The 8,617-nt window shown below is 38.6% G+C and overlaps 1 pseudogene; it reads left to right on the top strand.

Annotated features, from left to right (window-relative positions):
* The first annotated feature begins 3,949 nt into the window (after nucleotides 1-3,949).
* On the top strand, nucleotides 3,950-4,926 carry LOC140136487 (ribonucleoside-diphosphate reductase subunit M2 pseudogene; annotated as a pseudogene).
* The last annotated feature ends 3,691 nt before the right edge of the window (nucleotides 4,927-8,617 follow it).

Below are 8,617 nucleotides of genomic sequence, written 5' to 3' on the forward strand. Positions count from 1 at the left end.
TTTCGAAGACATTGTTTTTACTTACCTTCACCTGCACCTAAAACTGAATTTACAATAGCGACAGAAAAAAGGACCACGTACGCAATGACCAACCCCCTCATGTTGTGTGTTTTGCAATAAAGTGTATCTGAAAATAGGAAAGAAACACAATAATTTAAAGGGCATTTCGTGATCCACAGCCTCATCCCCCCACTCTTTTCAAAAAAAGTTGAGATTTTTATACCACTGGAAACCTCTGGCTACATAATGTTCATGTGCCAAAAATTTCTTGCAGATTAATTCGTTCAGCAAACATATCGTCAAATTTCGTTCTGGTATACCAGAACGAAATTACAACACTGGCCTATGGAGAAGTGTAATACACATAATCTTGCATAACGCAAAATCGGAATCAATTGAAATTTTGGGAATAAGCATTTTTCGTGAATATCTACTGAAAAAATATAATAAAAAGAGAGGATCACGAAATCCTCCTTTAAGTCTTGTTACGTTTATAATTGAAAAAAAACAAATCAAATATTGAAATAAAAACGCATTCCGCATTAGATGTTGAACCCATAGGAGCTTTGAGACAAACTTTTAAATTAACAAGGCCTTAAAATGGTCAGATTTTAGAACGCTGAATTGAAGTGAATTTTGTAATTAACATTACAATACTAAAAAGAAAAACATAACATTTTAGGGCACTTACTTGTTTAGCAGCACTGCAAAAGGCTCATATCAGGACAAATGATTGCCAGAAACCTGAAAGGTGGTGAAGGTTCAACTGCCGATGCTGGTTCTGGGCATGCAACGTGACTAGTCTTCGGCAAATTGAGACAGACATAAGATAATCGGTCTTTATATACAGGCAGAACACTTTCATTTCATTCATTTCATTTTTAAGGACTCAAACCAAGGATAACAAACACAGAAAAGAATACATACAAATACATTCCCACTGTGGTCCTTCATGATCTATTGACTATAAAAAAAGTAATTTATACTAATAAAGCCAAATTTCTTTCATAAAGGTTTTATACTTTTAAAAGCATGTATTATCTCCGTGTATTATCTTATCATAAGCTCTTTAAAAGCTTTATAAATGCTCAGTGTTCAAACATAATAAATAATAATATTTTGGTGATAAAGAATACTTTATTACATCATATTTACCTAGGGTAACCCGATCAGCAAAAATGCTGTTCTTACACGGGGCCCTGCATCATATAACAATTGCACAACAGAAATTTAAAATTACATTATAATACAACAAAAATTATTAACACATAACAAATCAAACCAGCATGACAAAATAATATAGCACCAACTAGATGAACAATTATTTGACAAAAAAACCCCAAACAAATGAACATCTCTATATAAATACACTGTTAAATACATACGAAACCACTAATAACATCATATTATGGCTTAAACCATGGATGTACTTCCTTGCTTAAACTTATACATATTCTTAAAACATTGTAAATTTGAGGCGTTCCTTACATCATAATCAATGATGTTCCATACCTCAACACCACTGTACGAGAAAGAAAATTTAAAATATTCGGTATCATTACCATTAGAGCAAGGTGGCAACGCTGGCAGACCAGCTGCAGTGTGTCTTGTATGAATGCCATGATTATCAGATACATATTTACATTTAGAAGAAAGATATGATGGCGCCAGGCCATTTAAAGATTTAAGTGCTTTAAAATAATTGCAGCGATCATACAGTGAATTCCATCCTAATACTGGATACATAACATTAGACGAGGTTTGCACATCGTTTTTCTGCCTCCGCAGGAGGTAGTTTGCTTTGAAATTTACACCTAAAAATGCCGCACATTGCGCGGCATGTAGGCCGATTGTACAAATTTATATTCTGACAAGTACTCTAATTTCCGCCCAATATTGAGAGCCCAATATATATCACCCACCTCTTTGCGCCATACATAAATTCGCCTATCGCCATTTCCGAATGTTCAAAAAGGTAATCACGCTTCCTCAGCATGTGCAATAAATTAGCATTAAAATTAATCTTATTCTATAGGGATTCTAGAAACACCTAGCACGTGGCGCCAATGGTGCGGGTCTATCAAGCTCATGAATTATGCATTAGAAATTTTTTAAACTCATATATTGTATAATTGAAGACCGAATTAAAAAGACTAGCTTGCGTATGCCGTACTGTCAACCAGACCAAAAATGCCATACTGCGCAGGTCAGCAACCAATCACGGCGCGCCTTTGTCCTGACGTCAGACGCAAACTAGTATTTTTTTAATTCGGTATTTAATTATGGATTGTAGCCTCATCACATCAGCAATATCGTAGAAATCAAGTCGGACAACCGTTATGATGTGTGTGGCAATGGGAATACACATTAAACAAGGTTTAATTTCATGATTACATGAAACCTGATTATCAATGGAAAAACTTTGGTTGGAGAAGTTGAAGCTGACGTTCATGGCGACACTTTGGATGTGATAATTTGACATCATGGATTGTTTTGTGCAAAATTGGAGGTATTTTTGCGGCGAGTCAGCAGACCGACTGACATGCAGGCTAGCATGCTAGGCTCGACTAGGCCGCAATCATCGTGTCTACATTATAGTTCATACCCGCTGGACAGCAGGAAGAAAGTTTATAACTTACATTTCAATACAATCATGTTACTTTTATCTTGAACTTGGAAGAAACTGATTTCAATAAGAATTTCAATATTGCAAACTCATGACCATCAGTGACCATACATTACACTAAACAGTGAGATCCGTGCCGGTTTATGACTAGAAAGTAGAATGGATTATTTATTTCTGTTCATCTTGATATCAACATTTAAATGGTAAGTTCATGAGTTTGACCTCAATTAAAATACAAAACAGAACCCGTGTCAAATCTACATTGTATGTCGCACAATTATGTGTTGTGCATGACTGAGTTCATGATGCTAGCATATGACTAGTCTAGGGCTAGGCCCGGGGCTAGCAAACCGATTTCAATAACAATTTCAATATTGCAAACTCATGACCATATACCATCAGTGACCATACATGACACTAAACAGTGAGATCCGTGCCGGTTTATGACTAGAAAGTAGAATGGATTATTTATTTCTGTTCATCTTGATATCAACATTTAAATGGTAAGTTCATGAGTTTGACCTCAATTAAAATACAAAACAGAACCCGTGTCAAATCTACATTGTATGTCGCACAGTTATGTGTAGTGCATGACTGAGATGAGTGCATGATGCTAGCATGACTAGTCTAGGGCTAGGCCCGGGGCCCCTGGCAGTTGGCAGTATCTGGAAAACACTCCTCCGACACAGCGAGTAGTAATATAGCTTGTAGAGACGTCGCCACTTCCGGTTCCAGGTCAAAGGTCAACCGGAAGTTGTCAAAGGTCAACCGGAAGTTGTCAAAGGTCAACGCATGTCAAAGGTTAAAGGTCATTTCCGGGTCATGGGTCAAAGGTCAACCGGAAGTGGTCAAAGGTCAACCGGAAATACCGCCATTTTGAAAGGTCAACCGGAAATACCGCCATGTTGAAAAGGTCAACCGGAAATAACGTCATTTTGAATCGACGTTAATATTTCGGGACGTTAATATTTAGGGACGTTAGTATTTAGGAACGTTTGACAAACGATGGAAAAACAAACGAGAGAGAATTGTCTTTTATTCTTTCACCTTTATTAAGAACAGATGGCGACTTACCGAATCAGCTCCATATAACGTGAATCTATAAAGGTGCAATGCACATTATAAAACACATAATATAATTCCAAAAGCGTAATATGATTCATGAGCGAGTATAATCCACGGTTATATATTCCAGGGTAAAACATATTTCCAGACTACACGGTACAAAAGCTAAAGCTGCGTATTCATATTTATATAGTTATCGTGATCGTAAACTTGATATAAAGCACGGCGCATAGTGCACGTTCCACATAAGAGCTGAAAATGTCCCGTAACGAGGAGTTATTACTACGTGTTGATCCATCTCGGTTCGTTATTTTCCTATTCAGTACAACGACATATGGCAAATGTACAAGCGAGCGGAGGCGTCATTCTGGACGGTGACTGAAGTAGATCTCGCTAAAGATAAACCGCATTGGGAAAGTCTCAACGACGGAGAGAAGTATTTCATTTCTCACATCCTCGCTTTCTTCGCGGGTAGCGATGGAATAGTCGTCGAGAATCTAGCGACTCGATTTTGTAGCGAAGTACAAATTCCCGAAGCGAGGTTCTTCTACGGATTTCAGATCATGATGGAAAACATTCACTCGGAAATGTATAGTTTGCTCATAAATACCTACATCGAAGACAAACGCGAAAAAATATACTTACTCAACGCCGTGGAAACTATACCGGTCGTGAAAAAGAAAGCCGAATGGGCTCTACGTTGGATCAACGACGGCGAGGCCACTTTCGCCACGAGACTCGTTGCGTTCGCCGTCGTCGAAGGGATTTTCTTCTCCGGATCGTTCGCCGCGATATTCTGGTTGAAAAAAAGAGGTTTGATGCCCGGTCTGACTTTTTCCAACGAGCTCATCAGTCGTGACGAGGCGTTGCACTGCGATTTCGCTTGTTTATTATTCTCGTACATCGACCAAAAACCATCGGTCGAAACCACGCTGAAAATCGTACGAGAAGCGGTGGCGATTGAACGTGAATTTATGACGGAGGCTTTAAAATGTTCACTGATAGGAATGAACGAACGTCTAATGGTTCAATACATAGAATTCATCGCCGATCGTTTAATGGTCGAACTGGGTTACGAAAAATTCTATCGCGTGAACAACCCTTTCGATTTTATGGAAAATATTTCTCTCGAAGGTAAGACGAATTTCTTCGAAAAACGCGTCGGTGAATACCAAAAGGCAGGCGTTATGGCGACGGAAGAGGAGCAACGGTTTACTCTCACGGCTGAATTTTAACGAGTTACGTTCCGATTAACGCCGATATTTTTTGCGAGGCAAGTTTTTTAACTACGTTAAAAACGCGATTAATGTATCGGATGAAATATCCAACAAATTGAGAGCATTCAACAAACATTTACGGGCGTTAAAAACATTTGCGAACGTGGCGTCATTACAAAACATGATCGGAGAAAAATATCTAACAAAGCGAGAGTATTCAACAAACATTTGTGGCCGTTTCGCCGCTAAAAACACGTTAAAAAGCGCTGATTGTAAGGTCACGCTGTGGATAATTAAAACAATCAACAAATCGAGACTAATTGTAATTTCTGCGTACCGAATAAAATCAAATCAAATCAAACCGTTAAAGAAACAACCAACAAATCGAGACTGTTCAACACATTACGGTCGTTAAAAACTTTTGCGGGCGTGGCGTTGTTACAAAACACGATAGGTGGATAATGTTTTTTTTTAAACAACGAGTCTCGCTCCAATTTAACGTCGCTAGTATTTGTGACTAGGCGTTGCAACGTGCTTTCGCTCGTTAAAAGCATGGTCGGTGGTTGGTTTGTCGTGTCAAGTAATCAACAAATTAACAACTAGTCTCGCTCCAATTTACCGCCGCTAATATTTGTGACTAGGCGTTGCGACGAGTTTTCTCTCGTTAAAAACACGATCGGTGACTGGTTTGGCGTGTCAATTAGCCACGCGTCTCGCTCTAATTTACCGCCGCTAATATTTGTGACTAGGTGTTGCAACGTGTTTTTTCTCGGTAAAAACACGATCGGTGGCTGGTTTGGCGTGTCAATTAGCCACGCGTCTCGCTCGTTAAAACAGGTTCGGTGGATAATAAATAACCAACTAATCTCATCGTAACGACGTTCAAATTGACCGTTTTATTCTCGTACATCGCGCAAATTTACGGACGCCAGCGATCGTTTAAAACATTTTTACGTGCTTTTCGTTTGTTGTACATTTACGACGTATCGCCGTTTAAAAAAGAAAAAGGGGACAGAGTGTATAAATAGAGGAGTGAGCAGCATTAACTTCATTCCTTGACACGATCTCAATCTGATCAGTATGGCTAGTCATCAGCAGCAGAGTGGATCTTTCGCTACTGGAAAAGGGGTATCCAGCAATACGTTTAAGGAAACGAAAGTTTTTGGCGAATGGAACGATGACGACGACCTCTCTTATTATAACGATCAATTAGCGAAGATAGCGGAGGATACCGATTATGAAATTTCGGACCTTCGTAAGAAAGAACCGTTCCGTCCATCCTCTAACCATGGTCTGGGAAAGGATAAAAGAGCTTGGGAAAAAAGAGCGAGATCAACTCCATACGAGAAAATACACGCCATGGAACAACGGCCCGAAACGAGTTGGAAATTGCCGACTTTTCCATCGGACCGCGAAATGCTTCGCGTTCCTATTAGGGAAGACCGACACGTCGTGATTCAAACATTTAGAGATCAAATTTATATCAACATCCGAGAATATTACCGGCATAACGTTACCCAGAAATGGATGGCGAGTCAGAAAGGTATCAATTTGAGTCTACAAGACTGGAACGTTTTGAAAGAAGTCTCACCCAAGATAGATAGCGCCGTACATGCATTGCGTAAGAAAAAACACATTCGTGAAGGAAAGGGCGATGAACGTTGTAATACAGCGCTCTAACTACGATAGTTTAACGATTAATAATAAAAAATATCAATCCAGAATTTTTAACTTACCGGTACGTAGGTTCTTCCGCAATATTGTCCAAGTAGATGTACACGATATAATAATATATATAGTAAATCAAACAAAGGCATATTATTCCATTAATATATTTCCAAGATCGTTGTAACTTTGGTAAAAAAGCACAACACTTAATAAAATCATGAAGCTAAAAAGGAAATTGTTGTATAGTCTATTTTATCTCTCTTCTTTTCGTCCATTATTCCATTAATATATTTCCGATATGTTGTAGAACATGTAATCAAATTCACGACTAAGATACAGAAAGAAGAAATCGTTGCTTTGTTTAGTCTTTTTAATCTCTCTCTTCTTTTCGTCCATTATTCCATTAATATATTTCCAATATTGTTGTAGGTTTGGTAAAAAACACAACACGTAATAAAATAACGAAGATAACGACGGGTACATGATCGAGTATAATAATTTAGCCCTACGTGGTATAACGATGTTATCTCTCCAAAGTCGTACGGTCGAGTGATGACGTCAAACACTTCAAGCGATGATATAGTGCAGCACATAGAACCGTTCACGTGTACACACCACGTGAGATCGTGTTACTCGCTACATGATCGAGTATAATAATTTAGCGCTGCGTGATATAACGATGTTATCTCTCCAAAGTCTTACGGCCGAGTGATGACGTCAAACACTTCAAGCGGTGATATAGTATAGCACATTGAACCGTTCAAGTGTACACACCACGTGAGAGCGTGTCACTCGCTACGAGCGATGACGTCGAGTGTTTCATAACGAACGTATATAAAGCGATGGTGTCTACGAATAAATTTTCATTCCTGGAATGAGCGGCCCCGCATACGGAATAAAATGGACCGTTTAATCAACGATTGTCAATCTATAGCAGAGTTGGATTTTCTCATCGGTCAGGGTTTGGATGACGACTTGTACCAGTTGGCGTTAAACAAACTCTTTGAGTTGACGACGCAAGGAGAGGGAAACTATAGCTGTAATATCGCGTCTAATGAAATTGTTGAAGAAATTAGATCTTCAAGCGATGTTGAACGGCTGAACGAAATCATTAATTCCGATGGATGGCAGACGGATATTTCCACTCTCGCTTTCCAGAGAATATTGGATCTTACACCGGACGTAACGCATATTGAACTGGTCATGGATGATGATGGCGATCCATTATCTGATATGGTGGGTGGTGAAAATCCCGCAACTACTGATGAAAACGTAAGTAGATTTTTTTTAAACATTCTTTTAAGGTATATACTTTTAATGTTATAATATAATTAAATGTATTCTTCTATGCCATAGTATTTTTATATGGCTAGTGAGGCTTGTTTAAATTTAAATTATTATTATTTTAGCGTTCTTTTAACATAAAATATGTAGGCCTTTTTAATTTAACATAATTTATCATCTTAAACAATAAGCCAATATGACTATAAAATTATAAATTTTTTCTACCAAATTTTATGCAGGTCGTGACGGGTGATACTCCTACAACACGCAAACGAGCGGCTATTGCAAACATAGATGAATTATTAGATGAAACAGGGGAAGGAGAAGAGGAGGAAACGAATGAAATAGCGCCGGAAACCAACGTCTCGGATAATATTTCTCAATATTACGTCATCGAGACTCTTAATGCCAAACACGTCAAGAAATTTAAAGCTACATCGACCGATTACGGGTTACGATTGAGAAATTTAGACGACCGATTCGCCGTCGATAGCATCCCGTTACTATCAAATATAATAGATGATGTATTGGATCGTGTCACCGACGGTATTCGACCCAGGGACATGATCAGAATTGTCCTACAGGCTCCAAGTCTGGAAAAACCGATTAATTTGCCTTTCATCAAGAAAGATGACTTAACCCTAGATCGATTTATGGCGCGTATAGAACACGTTCTACAGTCCAAAAAAGACCTCAAGTTGAATAGCGATATGGAAATCAACGTAGTCCGTATGGAGATGCCCGAAGGGGGAAAGCC

This window comes from Amphiura filiformis, chromosome 16 (assembly GCF_039555335.1).
Source record: "Amphiura filiformis chromosome 16, Afil_fr2py, whole genome shotgun sequence".
Taxonomy (NCBI): Eukaryota; Metazoa; Echinodermata; class Ophiuroidea; order Amphilepidida; family Amphiuridae; genus Amphiura; species Amphiura filiformis.